The sequence below is a fragment of the Budorcas taxicolor genome, chromosome X (assembly GCF_023091745.1).
Source record: "Budorcas taxicolor isolate Tak-1 chromosome X, Takin1.1, whole genome shotgun sequence".
NCBI lineage: Eukaryota > Metazoa > Chordata > Mammalia > Artiodactyla > Bovidae > Budorcas > Budorcas taxicolor.
Genome location: NC_068935.1, coordinates 42,144,524 through 42,165,303, shown reverse-complemented (window position 1 = coordinate 42,165,303; position 20,780 = coordinate 42,144,524). Strand labels below are relative to the sequence as shown.

Below are 20,780 nucleotides of genomic sequence, written 5' to 3'. Positions count from 1 at the left end.
TGTTGTGTGGTCTAGTGACAAGAGCATTGGACTGGGAATAAGAAGATAGCAGCTTGTAGCTCTGACTCCATCATGACTCACTGGATGACCTTAGGCAATTAATTTCATTTCTCTGGGCCTTTGTTCATTTTCTCATATATGAAATGTTGGGTTAGACCAGATAATTTCTACAGCTGCTTGCAGCTCAGAGAATTGGAGTTGTTTTGTTTTTAAGTCAAAGTTGCCTGTCTGCCTGGAAGAACCCGAGGGTCTGTGGAGATCTTCCTAAAGAGAGGACAGTGATGAATTTCAATAGTTTCTTTGGCGCCAGATAGACCAAAGCTGTAATTTTTAGCCTATCAGGCATTTGACTTTTGAAAGTGCTAAATCCTCCATTAGGAATAAATGTGGAAGCTTCAGGTTATTTATTGTTATTTACACTTTCCATTCATAACTGTCAGTGTCACAGGCTCTGTCGACATAACTGCGTCAATGAGGTTAGCTTTAATCAGTTTAGTGGCGGCTAAGTCACAAATATATCAAATAGCCAATCATAATGCAGGAGTCCTCTAAAGCCTGACTGAATTATTTATTTTGTTATGATGAAAATGTCTGGGCTTTATTGGTTTTTTTTAAGAACTTGATTCAGCTTGAAGTCTAGAAGATAAAAGATCAGTGATTGTCTCTTAGATTTTTATTCTGCCTTCCTTCAAGGCTTTTCATTTTTCACAAGCCGTTGTTAACACTTTTAAGTCAAGGTGAGAGAGCTGTGATATTTTTATCCTAAGGGTTTAAGCATATGTGAAAAACTTTTACCTTTGATTTCTTGTTCCATTTCTGTCATGTGGAAGCTGTGTGACCTTGAACTAACCACTTAACCTGTTTGAGCCTCATTTTCTTTGTCTGTAAAATGGGGATAATCTTAGTCTTTTCTAAATCTCAAATTGTTTTGAGACACAAATAAGATAATGCTTTAGTTGTCATACAAATGTATGATAAACTTATGATTATCATTAAGTTTAGTGTTAGCATTTAGGCCTTTAGTGGGTAGGTCTGACTTGATACAATAGATATTTGCGTGTCTGCGTATCAGTCATGTCTGACTGTTTGCGACCCCATGGACTGTAGCCCACCAGGCTCCTCTGTCCATGGGATTTCCCAGGCAAGAATACTCGAGTGGGTTGCCATTTCCTTCTCTAGAGGATCTTCCTGACACAGGTATTGAACCCATGTCGTGCTGAAAAATTATATGGAAGCCAATTTTATAAATCAAAACTCTTCTATGTCTTACATTATATCGTGATAATATTACCCACAGAAAATTTTGTCCTCCAGAGGTCATTAAAAAAATAAAGGATTCAACAAACTTAAAATATACTCAGTACTGATAAATGAGCAATATTCAAATTAAACATGTGTACTGCAAATCATATTAAATACAGTGCTACAAATATAGCTCCAGAGACTCTGAAAAGGGAAATAATTCATCATGATTCAAAAATGCTCAGGACATTTTAGGGGATGGATTGAGGAGGGTGGGGGAATGGGCCACTGGCAGTGGGAGGTCAGGGAGAGAAGACAGGAAGAAAAACATTTAAAATATAGCTGAACAATCCTCTCTGTGTCAACCCATGCAGCTATTACCAACCCCCACTGCATACTTATTATTCTTTTTCCAGACATCTTTAATACAGACAGTGAAACTATAGTAGAAATGTGGCTTTGTACTTAGAATACAGTTGTATGGGCTCTCTAAGAATCACTTTTGTTTTCTTTTTTTTTTTCTACCCAGCCATTCAGAGGCCCTGATTACCAGCATAACAGTAAAGAAAAGAGAAATAGTTAGAGCCAAAGCAAAACACAAAGGAAGCAAGATTAGAAAATGGAAAAGCATGGAGGGAGAACATTTGAGTATAGTAACACGGTCACTCGTAGAAAGAAACTGTTTCAGGTTTACATACTTAATTATCTCATGTTTAAGTTGAATCGGCTAATTAATTTTCCTGTGCTAAAGCAGATTTACAGGTACTGAGCATGTACTAACTGAGAGTGACACATATTGAAAATTGAAGAGTTAGGTGGATTTATTCCTGATGTGACTGAAGCTGTGCTCCCAGGAATGATTTTTCAGCCTCATCTTATTTCAAAGTCCTTGGGAAGCTCATCCCATGGGGAAATACCAGCCTTAGGACCCAAACATATAGGTTCCTGTTCCACCTTGGTCATTCTTCTAGCTTTGGGACCTGCAGCCAGCGCGGATCTTTTGTCAAGCTTGCAGGTCTCTCTGCCACCTTGCTCAGGCCTGCCTGCTCCATGCTCCCTTCCTGTATGCTGTGCTGTGCTGCGTGCTAAGTCACTGCAGTTGTGTCCGACTCTTTGTGACCCCATAGACTGTAGCCCACCAGGCTCCTCTGTCCATGGGATTCTCCAGGCAAGAATACTGGAGTGGGTTGCCATGCCCTTGTCCAGGGGATCGTCCCAACCCGGGGATCGAACTCGTGTCTCCTGTATCGCCTGCATTGGCAGGTGGATTCTTTACAACTATTGCCACCTGGCCAAACTAGAAATGATGTGCTTTGGATGAAGGAGGAGGATTTCTGTCCCCTTCACTGAACTGACACCCCTCGAGTATCTTTTTTGAGCCCATCTTTTTATCTCTGCCTCCTAAATGAGTGTTGGTGGGTAGATGCACATAATAGATTTTCAACACATGTTGGTGGAACTTTAATATCTCTAAACCTTGGGTTCTCATCTATAAAATGGAGCAGCTTCTTTTCCAATCTATCTTATTTAGGAGAATATGAAGCTATATATATAAAATTGCATATTAAACCAAATAGCACTATACACTCATTCATGTAAGGGGCTATTACAAATTAGAGTTGTTATGTGTAATTCACATTTTAAAATTTAGGGCTATTTTCTTAATGGAACTTGATCAAGTTAACCTTTCTGAAGTGTAGATTGTCTGTCCAAAGAGGTGAGTAGATTACTACATTGGTCTTTTAACTGGACAGGTTGCAGGGGATCCACAAAACCCCTGAAAGTGTATATAAAATGTTTTGTATATGTGATTTTTTGGGAAGAGAGCACACATATCTCAAATCAGATTTAGGGGTCTGTGTACCTCAAACAGTTGAGAACCACAAGGCTGACTAATCTCTAGATTTCATTCTGCTCTAATCTGATTCTATGAAGAATCCTAGTCTGAATAAATAGATTCAAATTTCTGATTATTTAATGGACTTAAGTAAGTAGCCTCAGTTATTTTAACGGCACTTAAGTTAGGATTCCCAGATTTAATAATACCCATTTCAGTACTGATCGTTGGCATATTCTGCTACCATTCAGATGCCAACTTGGCTTGAGGGAGGAACTATTATTTCAAATGTTGCCTCCCATCTACTTTCTCAAATGTAGTTACTTTGTCCTCACCTATATTGCTTTTTAAGAGGGGCTGTATTTTGGTCTGTAGAATTAGAAACTTTACTCATGTTTGTCAACTGAGTGCAATAAACATTCCTTAAAGAAATAAAATAGCAATAGCAAAACTAAAGCCCAGGAGAGGCATTGGAGGAGTTGCACCATTTAGGAACCCAGCTGTGTTTGTTCTGATCATAATGAAGCTACTGTATACCATTTAATTCTCTTGGGAAGTGATACAGTTAAAGTCCCAACATCTGTAGAAATAGCAAGGTGGATTCAACTTTGTTATGTACACTGAACTTTCTATTTTCATGAAGAGAGAGGAGAGAAAAACTACCAGATGAGGAAGTATGGGCAGTTTTTACAGTGAGTAGAAGGAGGTAGTCTTCCAGTCTGTTTTAGAATCTTATTCATTGCTGGCACTGGAAGGAGAAGACTGCTAACCATGTGGGTGATCTCACCGTTATCTTTGGGAGGAGAGCATCTCTAGCCAATCACTTGGAATGATATAGTGGGAAGGAAAGAAAAAAAAACCAAACAGCCATTGACTAGGATGCAGAAGATAAGAGGTTTTTGTTTATGGCTCTGCCACTAAGCAGGTAGTGTATCACTGGGCAAGTCTCTTCCTGATCCTGAGCTTCTTGGCCTAGTTATCATCTAGGGGCCTGTTCCAGTGTCAGTCACTCAGTTGTGTCCGACTCTTTGCGACCCTAAGGACTGTGGCCCACCAGGCTCCTCTGTCCATGGAATTCTCCAGGCAAGAATACTGGAGTGGGTAGCCATTCCCTTCTCCAGGGGATCATCCCCACCCAGGGATCGAACCTGGGTCTCCTGCATTGCAGGCAGATTTGTTACCATCTGAGCCAATGCTGTGATTATTTTTAATAATAATGATAATAATAGAGTTTCCATATAATAGTCTACTGGGTGAAGTTATGTTAGTGTTAGTAGCTCAGTCATGTCTGAGTCTTTGTGGCCCCATGGGCTATAGCCTGCCAGGCTCCTCTGTCCATGGAATTCTCCAGGCAAGACTATTAGAGTCGGTTGCCATTCCCTTCTCCAGGGGATCTTCTTGACCGAGGGATCAAACCCATGTCTCCTGCATTGCAGGCAGATTCTTTACTGTCTGAGCCACCAGGGAAGTCCCCACTATGTTATGGGTTTTAAAATAAAATTGATTTACTTACAGTAATCCTGTTAGGTAGGTGGTATTATCTCCATTTTATGGATGAGGAAAACTGAAGTCCAGAGAGGATAAGCAACTTGCTCAGGTGCTGGCATCTGCCCACTCCTTCCTGATTTCTCTTCCCTGCAGCCAATCACCACCAAATCCTGCTAGTTATTTCTCTTTACTATCTCTATCATCACTGGTTTCAATGCTTAGCTCTAGTCTGGACTTTTAAACCACTTCGTAACTAATCTCTCTGCCTCCAGTTTTATATCCTTCCTCTAGTGTCTATCAGTTTTTAAGAAGTAACTCAGATATCATTTCTTTTAAGAAGCCTTCCCTGTCTACCCCCTCCACTGGATTATGTTACCTTCTTCTGTGTCCCATAGTACCTTGTTTATCTCTGGTCTGCTTCGTCAACAATATAATACTAGCCAATATTTAATTATTTAATTTAAATATTTAATCTAATAGTTGTCTACTATCTACCAAGTATAATACTATTCTAAGCTCATTCTATCCATTAAGTCATCGAATCCTCACAGCAACCATATGAAGTGTAAGTAAGGAAGTAAGTGAAGCCGCTCAGTCGTGTCCGACTCTTTGCGACCCCGTGGACACCAGGCTCCTCCGTCCATGGGATTTTCTAGGCAAGAGTACTGGAGTGGGTTGCCATTTCCTTCTCCAGGGAACTTCCCGACCCAGGGATCGAACCCAGGTCTCCCACATTGCAGACAGACACTTTACCGTCTGAGCCATCAGGGAAGTCATATGAAGTGTAGATATAATTAATACCATGTTTTACAGATGTTCAGTAAGTTGCCGATGATCACAAAGCTATTGTGTACCAGAGCTGGAATTTCAAACCCAGACACACTTGAGAGCCTGGGTTCTCAGTCTCTGCTCTATACTGTCTTTTGCCTCAAGTACTGCCTTCACCAGGGAGCCTTCTATGGCTCTTTTTAAAATTACTTTTAAAAATAATTTGGATTTCATGAAGTCCAAATTAAAGTTTGAAGCTGAAAATGCACCATTGTCAGGCACTTTTGATAGACTTCGAGGGTTCCCTGATTGCTCAGTTGGTAAAGAATCTGCCTGCAATGCAGGAGACCCCAGTTTGATTCTTGGGTCGGGAAAATACGCTGGAGAAGGGATAGGCAACCCACTCCAGTATTCTTGGGCTTCCCTTATAGCTCAGCTGGTGAAGAATCTGCCTGCAATGTGGGAGACCTGGGTTTGATCCCCTGGAGAAGGGAAAGGCTACCCACTCCAGTATTCTGGCCTGGAGATTTCCATGGACTGTATAGTCCATGGGGTCACAAAGAGTCGGACATGACTGAGTGACTTTCACTTTGATAGACCTGAAGCACTAAATTGACCCCGGGATCAGATAATTCTATATTTCTATAAAGCTAAACACTTCAGAACATTTATACTTTCAGGAGACACATGGTTCCTATTTTCCAGGTAACAAAATTGTGGATAGAGTTGTCTTCCATTCACATTCTGATGAGGAAGACCTTGGTCCAGGAGGTGCTTTTTCCTGTTAACCTTTTCTTTCATGAAGCACAGAAAGTGTTTGGTGTCTAACCGAAGAAGCACTCACGAGTGATTTACAGGGGCGCTTTGTTGATTCAATCTAGTTATTTGATGCTGTCTCATTTTCTTTTCCTAAACAACTTGTGCATGAGCGTGTCTGGGAGGATTGGATAGAAAAGAACATGCATATCAAGGTTTTATTGCCTGGAGGCTTATGTGAATCAGCACCTTCATTTTACTGAGTTTCTTTTTGCCTCAAGTGCCAGATTTTCTCGATCTTTCTTCGACAATGTCAAGTAGTTTGGTAGGTGCATTACATAATTTTCATAGTGAGCACTGCTGTTGTTTATTATGAGAAGGCTTTGAGAAGGGGTTCTAATGAGACAGGATTGTTGATTCTCCCTGGGTTTTGACTTTCTAAGAAAGTCACTTATTCATAAATTGTCCCTCCACTTGGGGCTATGTACCATCCTGAGAACTTTTTTCCCCTGAAACCCCTCACCCCCAAGAGAGAGTGGGAATGACTTGAGTGGAGCAGGGAAGCTAAGTGGGTCTGGCTAGACTCCTTCACCATGGCCCTCTGTGAAGTCCATGGAGGCTTGGCAAGAGCTTGAGTCCTTAGTTTTTGATAATTTTTCAAATTATGCATGTAATTTTCTGAGATGGAGAAGCGTGTGTAGTATTTGGATGTGCCTAATGCAAAAAAAAAAAAAACCAAAAACCCAGCAATACAGAAATATCTAGAGAGTAAAAAGTGAAAATAGAGAAGTTCCAAGTCCCTCTTTGTCCATCTCCCTCTGTCTGACTGGCTATGCTGACTGGAAATATGGTACAGTTTGATATGTGTGTCCTTCCTAAACCATTTCCCATGCCTCTGTGTGTGTATATACACACTCACTAGTCACTCTCAATTTTTTCCCTATGTAAATGTGACCATACCATATGTGCTGTTTTACAATATAATTTTTCACTTCATATATCTTACGACGTTTTTCAAAATAAGTACTGAAAGGTTTTGTCCTTTTTAAAAACAATTGTGTAATGTTCCTATCCATCTCCTCTCCTGTTGGCACCTGGGTTTGTTATTTGCTTTTTTTTGCTCTGACACACAGGGCTGAAGGGAATATGTTTAGTCATATCTTTTCATGCACTTGAAAAGTTATACCTGGAGCAGAAGCTGTCTAGGATATCCCTAGAAGGAGGACTTTTGGGTCCAAGGCAACATTTCCAGAGGCAACAGGCCAGTTTTACATTCTGTGTTACCTCCCAACATGCAGAGAGAGCCAGCATTTTCCATATGTCACTGGGGAAGCACCTAACTGATTGCTCCAGAGGACTGACCCTGAGCAATCTACCTAGGAGACTGTCCTTTTTTCAGTGGCCCAGAAGTCAAGGACCAGCAAGGACAACTTAACACGGCCGAGCCCTGTTAAGTTGTCTCAAGTAGAAGACGGTCTTCTAAATCCTGCTGTCATACTATAGGCTGGAATTTTGAGGGCAGTTTTTAGTAAATGCCTCAAAAACTTTATTTCTCTGTTTTTGTTAGCCAGTCAACAACTATTCAGGAGCATCTACTGTATGCCATGTACTGCAGTGCATTTTCAGACACGCACATGGGATTATGCAGCTGTACTCCTCAAAAACGTAGTCTTGTCTGCTTATGGATATGCTCGCCATTATTTTTTATGTCTTAATTAAGGGCTCATAGAAGAGATGCTTTGACTTAGATGGACTTTCAGTTGCATTTCACAAATAATATTCTTAAAGTGGGTTTGTTGTTTGGGTTTTTTGTTTGTTTGTTTTTTGTCCCTTTTCATATAAATCACTCTGTCTATAGAAAAACATCAAACTGTTTCACAGAAGGCAGGGAAATAAGTTGTTTACACATCACCATTTGACTCTCTTTACCCTCCTCATCCTCATTACAAACATCTCAGCCACCCAAGTGAAGTTATTTTAAACCTCCAAGCTATCCATGCAAACAAGACCCCTACGGCTAAGGAGTTTGGAGCAAGAAAGCATGGGGATTGTCTGCTGTTTTTGTAGTCTCTCTTCTGGGTTCAGAATTTTTTTTCCTGTGTTAATTCACTATGAAGAGGTTTGGTTTTTGTTCTGTGTCCTTTTTCAGTTCTATAAATTAAGGAAGGTGGTTCTATAATGTCACAGTATCTCAGAGTTGATAGGGAGCATTAGAGGTCCATCAAATGCAGCCCTCCTGCCTTCGTGTGACTCCTCTGTACAATGTATTCTGAGCCAGTGATCATTTGGTCTTGGAGTGAAAACCTCCTCTGATGAAGGAATCCTGCCCTTTAAGAAGCAGCCCATTTGATTTTTGGTCAGCTTTAATTGCTAGTTTTTATGTTAGTTTGGGCCAAATTAAATCTCCTTGTAACTCTTGCCATACTAGTCACTCTCATGTGGATAAGCTTCTATTTGGTGATTAGTCCCCTAAATTGCAGTGCCCAGAATTGCCCAATACGGAGCACAGAGTAGCCTCCACCTCCTATGGTCTACATCAGTCAGTTCAGTTCAGTCGCTCAGTCGTGTCCGACTCTTTGCGACCCCATGAATCGCAGCACACCAGGCCTCCCTGTTCATCACCATCTCCCGGAGTTCACCCAGACTCACGTCCATCGAGTCTGTGATGCCATCCAGCCATCTCATCCTCGGTCATCCCCTTCTCCTCCTGGTCTACATACGATTCTTTTATTGAGGCAGCCAGCCTAAGACACTATTGAGTCAATGAGTGTTGATCTTAAAGTCGAGCAAAATTCTCCAAATTGATGTCATCAGCCTTCATCCCATGTTTGGGGTGTTGGTCTTATAATAATATCTTGTCAAATTTCAGCTAAAACTGTAGCCTGTTGAGATCACTAGGATTTCAAAATGAGTTAACTGTGCCTTCCAGCTTCATGCAGTTTGTAAATTTGATCAGTGTACCGTTATGCCATCATACTAGTCATTGATAAAAATGCTGAGCAGAGCAGATCACGTAGGTTCCCCATCAGAAATTTCCTTTTGGATTGACATTAGTCTATTATCTAGCACCTTTGGATACAGCCATTAAAGCAGTGAAGGAACCAGCTAGCAGTATTCTTTCCAATCTGTAATAATCTGTCTTGGACATGACTGTTCACTTTGTTCTCAACCCTCTTGAAATCCAGAAGCAGTATATCCACTGTTTTCCCTTAGTTTTCAGTCCAATACTCCCATCATAAAAGGAAATGAGGTTACTCTGGCATGACTTGTTCTTGTAAAACTATGCCAGCTTCTTGTGATTGCTTATTTCTTTGCTCACAAATCTGCTTGATGCTGTGTTCTGAAATCCTGCTTGAGACTGATGTTAGACTGACGAGATTATTATCTGTGACAGCCACCTACTTTTCCCCTTTAAGGAATATGGGAACCAGAGGGGCTTTGTTTTCTGGTTCCCCCTCACCAGTGTTTCCCAAATACTCTTTTCTTTGTCACCTTTTCCTATGCTGGGCTGACTCTCCTTCCCATCCCTTCAGAACACTGCCCTCAGTTTTCCTAGGTGACACCTACTTAGTATGCTAATGGGTGCTAATGGACTAAAATGTATTCAACAATGAGTAATCTGTTTGCCTTCTGAGCAGGGCCTAAATCCCAACATGTGATTAGGATGGTGGTAATTTTGGGCATCATGGCGGTTATTAATGTAGTGTGGGAGGCTAAAACCTTTTTTTTCCTCTCAAATAGGTGACTGCCATTTAAACTCCATGTATGGCTTTCTGCCAATTGTGTTGGGGGCAATTTGAAGCAAAATTGATTGGCTAATTGCTTGTGGTCATCCGGCTTTTCAGCTGCCCATGTAGCATCCCTGGAGGTAATTAGCACTTCCAGAATTGGGGGTGAATTGGAGTTATTCATGGTCATGGCTTCTGTTGTGGGAGCCAGGGCAGCAGTAGCTTAGTTATGAGTGAATCAGTTTTCCTTTAAAATGATTACTGAGGATTGATGAGTTTCTTTAACAATTATAAAAAATCCATTATGGAGGAGTTTGATATACAATTGCCTTCTAGAGTCATTTAAAGTGGCCAGTTGGGTTCTATATATTGTGTGATAAAGTCATTGGTAGGAAATAGCTTCAAAAATGTTGAGCATTTTCCAAAAGCGACTGGAATTTCAATTGCAGCCCTATAACAGCACACATAGTGGAATATTTTTCAGCCAGTGTTATGCTAAACAGTATAGAATATATTTTTCATTAAGAATGTCTTCATATGTAAATGTCATGTAAAAACCACCGATATCTGTATGTGATCCCCAAATTTAGAATCATCAGCACTTCAAGGTGATTGCTCTCTTTTAAAAACAATGTTCCTCATGAAAAGATGCTCAACATCCTCATTATCAGAAAAATGCAAATCAAAACCACAATGAGGTACCATTTCACGCCAGTCAGAATGGCTGCGATCCAAAAGTCTACAAGCAATAAATGCTGGAGAAGGTGTGGAGAAAAGGGAACCCTCTTACACTGTTGGTGGGAATGCAAACTAGTACAGCCACTATGGAGAACAGTGTGGAGATTCCTTAAAAAACTGGAAATAGAACTGCCGTACGACTCAGCAATCCCACTTCTGGGCATACACACTGAGGAAACCAGAATTGAAAGAGACACGTGTACCCCAATGTTCATCACAGCACTGTTTATAATAGCCAGGACATGGAAGTAACCTAGATGTCCATCAGCAGATGAATGGATAAGAAAGCTGTGGTACATATACACAATGGAATATTACTCAGCTATTAAAAAGAATACATTTGAATCAGTTCTAATGAGGTGGATGAAACTGGAGCCTATTATACAGACTGAAGTAAGCCAGAAAGAAAAACACCAATACAGTATACTAATGCATATATATGGAATTTAGAAAGATGGTAATGATAACCCTGTATGCGAGACAGCAAAAGAGACACAGATGTATAGAACAGTCTTTTGGACTCTGTGGGAGAGGGAGAGGGTGGGATGATTTGGGAGAATGTCATTGAAACATGTATAATATCATATAAGAAACGAATCGCCAGTCCAGGTTTCATGCATGATACAGGATGCTTGGTGCTGGTGCACTGGGATGACCCAGAGGGATGGTACAGGGAGGGAGGAGGGAGGGGGGTTCAGGATGGGGAACACGTGTATACCTGTGGCAGGTTCATGTTGATGTATTGCAAAACCAATACAATATTGTAAAGTTAAAAAAAAATAAAAACAATGTTCCTGGGCAATTTACAAGGACAGAGAATACCCAAGCAGAGCATCTCGGGATTCTGCCATTTCCCCCCAAAACCTGGCATTTGTCGGTGTCAATCAGCATTGAAATTCTACCTGTGGCAGTAGAGGAAAGCCCAGAGTCATCTGCTTATTTTGATTGTTCCTTTTTCATAATTAAATGGGAACCAATGTTATCATCTTTGGAAGATCCAGCTTGAGGGTGATATGCTTTTGCAATGCAAATAAACAGTGGGTTTGTTTCAATGCTAAGGCTAGGGCTGGGAAGTCTTGGCCCAACCAGCTATTGTGTTCCAGTTGTTACCATGCTCTTCAGCGTGGTCCCCTAGTCCCTTGACCTGCTGGTTGCAGTGTACAGCCCTCCTCTTAGGAATTCTTCTATTTTCCCCATTTCTATCTTAGATTCCCAGCCTTGACTGATGCTGGAATTAGGGGAAGGCTAGAAGGAAAAGGCAATAATTCCTTTCTTTTGTCTTCCCAATGATCAGACAAGCCCTACCCTGTATTTTAGGATGAGGTTGTAAGAGAGGATGTGACTTAGACTATTTTCTTTTTTTTTCTTTTCTTTCTTTTTTTTTTTTTTGCTGCAAAAAGCTTTATTGTTTCCATTTGGTCCAAGGCTTGAGAGAGGGCTCCAGGGTGTTAAAAAGCTGCCTAGTGGCTGCAGAGAGGGGCTTAAGGCAGCCCTGATGTTAGGTGGGTTCTTCAATGGCCACTGGTCTCCAGAAGCTCCTAGTCATGCTTGAGGGTGAGCCTTTCGAAGAGATACTCGCCCAACCCAGCCTGGGGACCAGCCACCCTGCGGAGGTTGGTCAGGTGGTCTCCCATCTTGATGAGTTTCACTTCCTCATCTAGGAAGTGGTTCTCCAGGAAGTCACAGATGTGGGGGTCTCCGCAGGCAGAAGCCAGGCCATGCAGATCCAACAGGGTTGATTCAGGTTCTTCTCTACGAGAAGGGAGGCTTCCATAGCGTCCTGGGTTTTACCCCACTCGTCTTGAGATGGCGTCTGCACGTCCAGGAAGAGGGCGTGGCCGCCACGCTGGTTGCAGTTTCAAGAGACACTCCATGCCCTCGCACTTCTCCTTGGCCAGTTCGTGAAATAAGTGATCCACACCCTCCAGGGCCACATCGTCGCGGTTGAAATAGAAGCCCAGAGAAAGGTAGGTGTCGGAGGCCCGCAGTTGCATGTTAACCAGGCGGTTGATGGTGGCCTCCATCTCGGTAGAATAATTCTGATAAATTTGGGAGCTCATGATTGGTCGGCAATAAGGAGTTAAAAATGGTGGCTCGTCCCGGTGATCGCGGACAGCTGAGTGGCTGACTCCGGAGCTTGCGACTGGAAAAAAGGTTGCAGGGTGGTCGGAGGCGGGAGCAAGGGGCGTCCCTGGGTCTGTTCCGTCCAAGCACTTGAAGCAAGAGGCAGATCTGCGGGACCGCTGAGCGCACTTCCAACTATTTTGTTTTACATTCTTGTTTTAAAACATCTCACAAACGAGGAACCAGTGCCTGATATATACTGTGTTCCATCTCTGATCACAGCTTCCAGCCTGCTTTCTCTACTTTCTGTTTTCAGCAAGTTTGATTTTTTACTTTCACTTGCTTTTCTGTTCTCAGCCTGTCTTCTCTCCCTGACTAAATTGGTCAGATTTTGTTTCCTAAATGGAGATTACATTGCTCTTTGCTGGAAAAGACAGTCACTGGCATGGTGGGAGTAGGGGTGTGTGTGTGTGTGTGTTGGCAAGGGGTGCTGTGACAGGGTGTGTAAGGCTTCTTTTCTAAAGTCTGTTTTTAATCCTAATGACTCTCTTAGTTCTAAGACTCTGAGTTCAAATCCTAGTTCTGCCTCTCTGTGATCTTGGGAGTTGTTTCCTTAGTGCTTCAGTTTCCCCATCTTTAAAATGGGTGGTAGAAGACTCTATCTCATACAGTTCTAGAGTGGACCAATGTAAGCTTACATTGATGGTTTCTAAAAAGGTCGGAGGAAAAGGTGGGAAGAGGGTAATGGTGGTGGTACGTTTGTATTCACCCCGCTTCACTCCCATCAACAGATGGCACTAGGGAAAGTCACTGGTTTCTCCTGAGGATTCCTTGTTTGACCCAGAGGAAATTGCACAACCCATCTATCCCCAAACCATTTCTGTCCCCAGAGTACAAGCTAAATCTTCTGCCGGGGGATCAATCAAAGAGCTGTCTTTGGCAGGGGGAAGTGTCATGAGAATAAACAGCTGCTCTCTCCACCCCACAGCCCCTCCTGCTGCTAAATGACTCTAGGGAAGAGGAAACCAGTCATCAAAGGCTTCTGCCACCTGTGCACAGCTGGTAGTTCCTGAGGTCACTTGGTAGTGACTGGAGGAGTTCAGAAAGTATCCACGGAGCTAAGTCACTGATATATCCCTTTCCCTAAGGCTCAAGGACTTGCTGTCTTCTCTTTCCTTCATTCCCAGAGTGGGGAAGCGCCTTTGTAAGCTGGAACACACTAGGCTGAGATTGCCCTAGGTCTTCCCAAGTGCTGTTTTGTGAATAGCATCCTTTGAGTGATTCTCAGTGTGAAGAAAAGGAGCAGGACTAGGCTTTCTTGTCCTTCTTCAGCCATCTTTAAAAAAGGAAGACTAGGAAGTTATTTCCTTTGAGCTACTTGCTGCCAAGTGTCACTCTCCTGGGAAATCCAGGCTGCTTCAGCTAGACTTCCCTTTTCCTGTCTCCAAGGTTGCCAAGCCAACTGGCAGAGTGCAGGGCCCAAAGGTAAAGCTAGTCCCATGTTCCAGAGGGGGCAGAGTGGCTGACAGAGCAAAGGACACCAGAGGCCCCTCATCGTTGGGGACAGGCAGGATGGTCCCCAATCAGGCAGATCTGGAAAGCTTTAACAGAACATGACTGAGACACACTACAGAGGGGTCAACTTGGTTGTCATATATACAGCACATCTGAGCAGGTAAGTAAAGGTTTAGTAAAAGGGGAAGGAAGGTGGCTGCTGCTACTGCTAAGTCATTTCAGTCGTGTCCAACTCTGTGCGTCCCCATAGATGGCAGCCTACCAGGCTCCTCCATCCCTGGGATTTTCCAGGCAAGAGTACTGGAGTGGGTTGCCATTGCCTTTATGGCCACAAATATAAAATCAGAACCAGTGCTGGGTCAGAGTTCTATTCAAGGTTGGAACAGTCAGGGTTTAAGAACTAGAACTGGAATAATTCGGCTCCATCATTTATTGAGAGTTTCTCAAGGAGGAACAATAAGACAATCGAGAGCATGGATTTAGAGTCACGGAGGAACTGGGGTTAGAATCACTACTCTGCCATCTATTAACTAATAGACTTTTTGTGGAGTTACTCAGCCTCTCTGCACCACTCTGAAACAGCACACATGATGCTAAAAAGGATTTTATGTATAGATGCTAAAGAAATGTTTGTTAAGTGAATCATTTTTATCCAGAGGTTATTTCTAGCAAGATTGAGGTTATTGATGGTAGCTCCCTACCTTCAAGTTCTACTCTGTTCAGTTTAGTACTTGTTCTGTGTCTGAGATGGTGCTGCCCTAGTGCCCAGCCATCTGGGGTCTGATCATTAGGGGAATGTGAACCAGTTAACAGGGACGCAGGGGCCACAGGAGAGGGAAAACACGAAGTTCCCTGGGAAGAATTCTGAAATAAATTCATGTGAAAATCAGGAATCAGGAAAACAGATTATTTTGACTTGTTTTAAAATGATCTTTTTTATACTTTCATGGCTCTTCAATAGAAATGGCTTAAGCTAAAAGAAAACAATTAAATGAATAGGCAATTTATGAGTCTTGGGTGAGGCGCAAATTTGAATTCTCTTGTTAAAATTAAGTGATCAACTAAATGCAATGTGGTATCTTGAATTAGAGCTTGGAACAGATAAAAGTCATTAGTGGAAAACCTGGGGAAATCTGAATAAAGGCTGTAGTTTGGTCAGTAGCTTTGTACCAGTGTCAACATTTTAATTTTGACAAATGGCCCATGGTTATTTAAGATGTTACTATTAGGGGAAACCAAGTGAAACTAGCTTTGTGACTCTACCGTAAACCTAAAATTATTGCAAAATAAAAAGTTTTTTTTTTTAAATCAAGTGGTCAAACTCTCTTACTTTCAATGGTGATAAGCTCTGCTTTTCAAAAAAAATTGAAATGTAATTGAATTACAATGTTATATAAATTTCAGGTGTACAGCATAATGATTCAGTATTTTTACAAATTATACTCCGTTAACTGTTATTACAAGATAATGGCTATAATTCCCTGTGCTATATGATATTTGCTTGTTGCTTATCTATTTTATATGTAGTAGTTTGTATCTCATACCCCTAATTTGCCCCATCACCCTCCATCTCCCCAGTGGTAACCAGTAAGTAGTTTGTTATCTAGATCTGTGCATCTGTTTCTCTTTTGTATATACATTCATTTGTACTATATTTTATACTACATATAAGTGTTATCATATAGTATTTGTCCTTCTTTGTCTGACATTTCAGTAAGCACAACATTCTCTAGTTTCATCCCCATCTCTGCTTTTTTTTTTTTTCACGCACTTTGTTTGAAGATGTTTTTGAAATTACATGGGACTGGGATGGGGCACTCGGATACTTGCTTCTACTGCATAGAGTTTTGAACTCTGCCCTTTTCCTTAACAATATATACATGCATTTTCACATGCCATTAGAAGTTCATGGTAAGTGTGATTGTCCATATGCATAATGTATTTAAGCACCCCCTTGCTGCTGCTGCTGCTGCGTCACTTCAGTCTTGTCCAACTCTGTGCGACCCCATAGACGGCCTCCTACCAGGCTCCCCCGTCCCTGGGATTCTCCAGGCAAGAACACTGGAGTGGGTTGCCATTTCCTTCTCCAATGCATGAAAGTGAAAAGTGAAAGTGAAGTCGCTCAGTCGTGCTTGACTCTCAGCGACCCCATGGACTGCAGCCCACCAGGCTCCTCTGTCCATGGGATTTTCCAGGCAAGAGTACTGGAGTGGGGTGCCATTGCCTTCTCCAAGCACCCCCTTACTGATGTACATTTAGGGTGTTTCCAATTTCATGCTAGTGTAAGCAGTGTTGCCGTGAACATTTGTGTACATATAACTTTGTGCTGATTTCTGATGTTTCCTTGGGCTAGAGACATAAGGAAACTGCATCAAAGAATATAAACTTTCAGGAAGATCTAGATACTTAATACCGTATCACTTTCCCGAAGAGTTTTATCAATCTATACATCCAGGAGCAGTGTGCAAGTGCCCGTCTCACTACATCCTAATCAACATTGAGTCTTATTATTAAGAACAAGCATCTTTTCTGCATGCACTTGCTTTAACTTGACTCCCTGCTTAGAATCCAAATGTCAACCTGTGGTTTAAGAATGACCAGACTTGGCCGCTCCCCCACTCATCCTTTTACCATTTTTGTATATAATTCCTTAACATGGTAGCTAACTGGGACATGATCTTTTTAAAGACAATATCATATTGACAAGTAACTGGAGATTCTCTTTCATTTTAACCTTGTTTCCAGGAATATTGTGAAATTCACAGACAAACCTTTTGATTCTTATTGTTATTTACATGCACACACACACTTTAATACCACTGAATGGAAGGGGTGGGGAAAACAAAAAGTTGTCCCTTAGGGAGTCGCTACATACCTGGGATTTGGAGAATACCAACTTGGCATGGCCTGGATTTGCTAACTGTACCATTGCCTAGCGCTCTACGCTCCTCACATATAGTAAGCAGCTTCTCAATAAGCCAAACTAATGACTACATTCTGCCTGTTTAACCTGCAGAAGTAGAATGGAGGCAGGAGGCGTAGAATGTTCTTGGTGGTGGCAGTGTCATTTCTGCTCCTATCTTGCTGTGTTGGGTCGCAGTTGAGCTCAGGGCCTTCCTTTGACACCAGTCGTTCAGGAGGAGTGCACCCTAGCCCGAAAGCCGGCCTCCTGTTCTGCTATAGGGACTGCTCTCAGAAAATGAGCTGCCATTGCTGGCGAAGTAGTTCTTTCCGCTTCTGTCGCCCTTCACAGTCTTAGCTCCTCTCGTAGTTATAAGACTGCTTTAATAGTCTTGTCTTGTAATTACATCTGGAGACAGGAGACAGCATCTTTTGATAGTTCAAGTCCTAACGCATTTAAATTGCCCTCCTAATGCTGTAAAAGAGTCAAATTATATATTCTGGTTTGCACTAGACAGCAATAAATGTCAAGGTGCCATCCACTCTGGTATTTAACTCCTTGATGCTATCTGTTTTCGTGCACCTCGCACTGATGGTACACTAGTGTTTTCCCATTTCCAGGCTCGAAGGGATCAAGTTGGGGAGATAAATTTCACTATTCAAAATATATTAAAAGGCAGAGGAAGTTTGTAAACATTGCTTTGGAAAGCTAAGCAAAGCAATAAAGTCAAGGACAGGAACCTGATTCAGTAAAGGAAACATTTCACAAGATCGTCATCTACTTTATTTTTAAAGCTGCAATAAGATGTAACGATAAAAAGGCCAATGATGCATTTCAGCCAAGTGATATGAACTCTTGCTAAACCAATTAAACTGTCAGTATACTATGGTTTCACATTTTCTATAACATACTAGGTCACCTTAGGACACTTAGTCACTTATGACTTTTTACCACTGATGCAAAATCAATTTGGCAATTTATAATCTTACATTTCATTATGAAAGTATATTATTCTGTAAGAAAGCTGCTGGAAAAATAAGAGGTTTCTGAAGCCCATTCATTCCTCTCCTGTTCAGGTGATGTCATAAAAGAATAAAATCAATCATATTATCTGATGTTTTGAGACTTCTAGTAGTTTTTGATTTATATGGTTTTTAAAGAAGATGTACCGAGTATACAGTTCTAACCCAGGATGCAATTCTGAATGTTGGATAAAATTGCAGACATTAAAAAGTGAGAATTTTTACTGAAGAGCTCATTTTTCATCTACCTCTTTAAAATGTTTGAGTGTGTGGATTGAAAGAAGCCTTTTGCTTAAGTATCTATATGCCAGAGGGTGGGCTTTTTTGTTTTCCTGTATTTGGAGTTCCTGCTCTTCTCAAAGAGATGGCACGGATGGTTATTCATATTTAATACCATCACATTTCTCAGTTTATTTTTTGGAAATGGTGAGTTACAGAATGATATACCAGCTTATTTGAGAGAAAGGTGGAAAAAAGAAAGAGGAAGTGTTGGAGGCTTATTATTATTACAATTCTTATTTGGAAATACCTTCCTTTTTTCTCTCTAGGACAAACATGACACCGCTTTTGGAAAAAACCAATGGCAGTAATAAAATGCACATGACAGATCCTTAGTTTTAGCTGCTCATTAGCACAGAAGCAGACAGAACTGTTCTCATAAGATCATATGGCTAACAAGAGCATAATTAACATTGACTGTACATATAGCCCTTTTCTTCTGTTATGAAGTCAACAAGAGTTTCCTTTAACTTTTCCTTATGACTATTAACCACACTTGTTAATACATCTCCCTGTTCCCAAAGCTCAAATCAGATGTGTGCCTCTGGCAGTGTCAGCTGCAGTAACACTGGACCCTTTAAATATGAGATTTAAACCTGAGGTTCTATTCTTTTTTGCTTTAGGTCAGGGTTACAGGGTAGGTAGGGGCAACGAACTGCATTAATTTTGATTCTGCTTGTGATCAGGCATCTCATGATACAAGGACTGTGTGGTACTCAGCTATTTGTATACTCGCATTGTCTCAGGTATTTCCACTCTCATCTCTCCTGTTCGCGTATTCTTTTTTACATTCCGGTCTGAACACAGAAGGACACATTGAATGAAAAGAGAAACACAGAGTAGAAATTGAATAATTATAATGAGAGTCACTTTGCACTTTGTATCTTGCTGAGAACGGTATTGGAACTAGGTTTAACTGACTTTCCGTTCACCAGGCATAGGAAGAGACACTTCCACCTGCACTGTCTCATTTCAACTCACAACAACCCTCTGAGGTAGACTGTATATTCCCTACTTTAGAGATGAGGGCTGTGGTCCCGGGAGATTAAGCAATTTGCCAAGGGCATAATGTTAGGGACAGGTTGAGTTTAGTTCCAGTTCTAATTCCAGTATTCTATGGGCTCCATCATGGTTATTTATTATTGTTGATATAATTGTCTTGACAAGCCAGAGTACATAGGGAATGGTAGCACATACCATAATAGGGGTTTAGAATATGAATGAATGTACAATTTTGGCTTGTTTAAAAGTAAGAATAATTTATTGGCATGATACCTGTTAATGTTAGAAAACGCAGCAATATAGGTAAGATAGTGAAGCAAACAATTTACTTGTGATACTAAGACCTGTTAACAGTTTGGCTAGTAGACTTTTCTTTTTTTAGATCTTTAAATTATATGTATACATTGCAAGGGATGGTTAGAAAACATCACCGACTCAGTGGACATGAATTTCAGCAAACTCCAGGAGATAGTGGAGGACAGAGGAGCCTGCCTGGTGTGCTGCAGTCCGTGGGGTCACAGAGAGTCGGACATAACTTAGCGACTAAACAAAAACAAACATACATACCATTTTATACCCTGCTTTTAAAAAAACGTAACTATTTTCAGAACATTTTCTTGTGTTATTACATAGATGTCAACATGGTTTTAATGGCTATGCAGTACTCTACTGTCTGGGTATCCCATAAAATATTTAAGCAATCTATCTTGGATATATTAATGAGAACCAGTCCTCTAGTTTGATAACGCTCCTCTGATGTCACAAAATACATGGTAATGTGGTTTGTTAAAATGTTCAGAATATGTATTTTATTATTAGTTAGCTATGGTTAAATGTACATCATGTCACATCTATTTCGAGCTAGTGCTTGCCTTGGACATGGCCCAAAAGTCTAACTTTCAAAGCTTCTGCTTAGACATATGCAGGTAACACTAAAGCCAGTAACCCCTGACAAAGATTGCTGGAAGCTTGGGGGCTGTACATGAGGTGTAATTTAAGGGAAACAGAAACTCTTCCCTGGAATTCTCATTGGAAGCATCCTCTGGGTTGAGCTACAGAGGCCTATGGTGAAAAGTCAATTGTTTCTGTTTAATCAGTGTTGTGTCTGTTAAATTAGTTATGGTGAATTTATTCAATGGAATATTATGAAGCTGTTAACACTGATATTTCCAAGGAATATTTTATGATATATGTTAACACTTTATAAAGAATGGACTATATGTGTGTGTGTATGTATATATATATAAAATTCCAGTTTGGTGGAAAAAACATATACATATATGCTGAAATATCTTGGGGCCTATTTTTGGATGGTGGGTGTAAGGTAAGGGTGTTAGAGAAGGTGAGGTTCAGAGAAAGAACAACTGGCACTTTACAGGAACAGATCACCTTTAATGAGGCGAGAAGGGGCAGCAGTCAGATTAGCGAGCTGCTGCGCT

The 20,780-nt window shown here is 41.2% G+C and overlaps 1 protein-coding gene and 1 pseudogene across 1 annotated transcript in view; one reads left to right on the top strand and one right to left on the bottom strand.

Annotated features, from left to right (window-relative positions):
- Positions 1–20,780, top strand: part of GPC3 (glypican 3) — a 459,461-nt gene that overhangs the window by 46,177 nt on the left and 392,504 nt on the right. The gene's annotated exons all lie outside the window — the stretch shown is intronic.
- Positions 12,096–12,617, bottom strand: LOC128069850 (ferritin light chain-like; annotated as a pseudogene).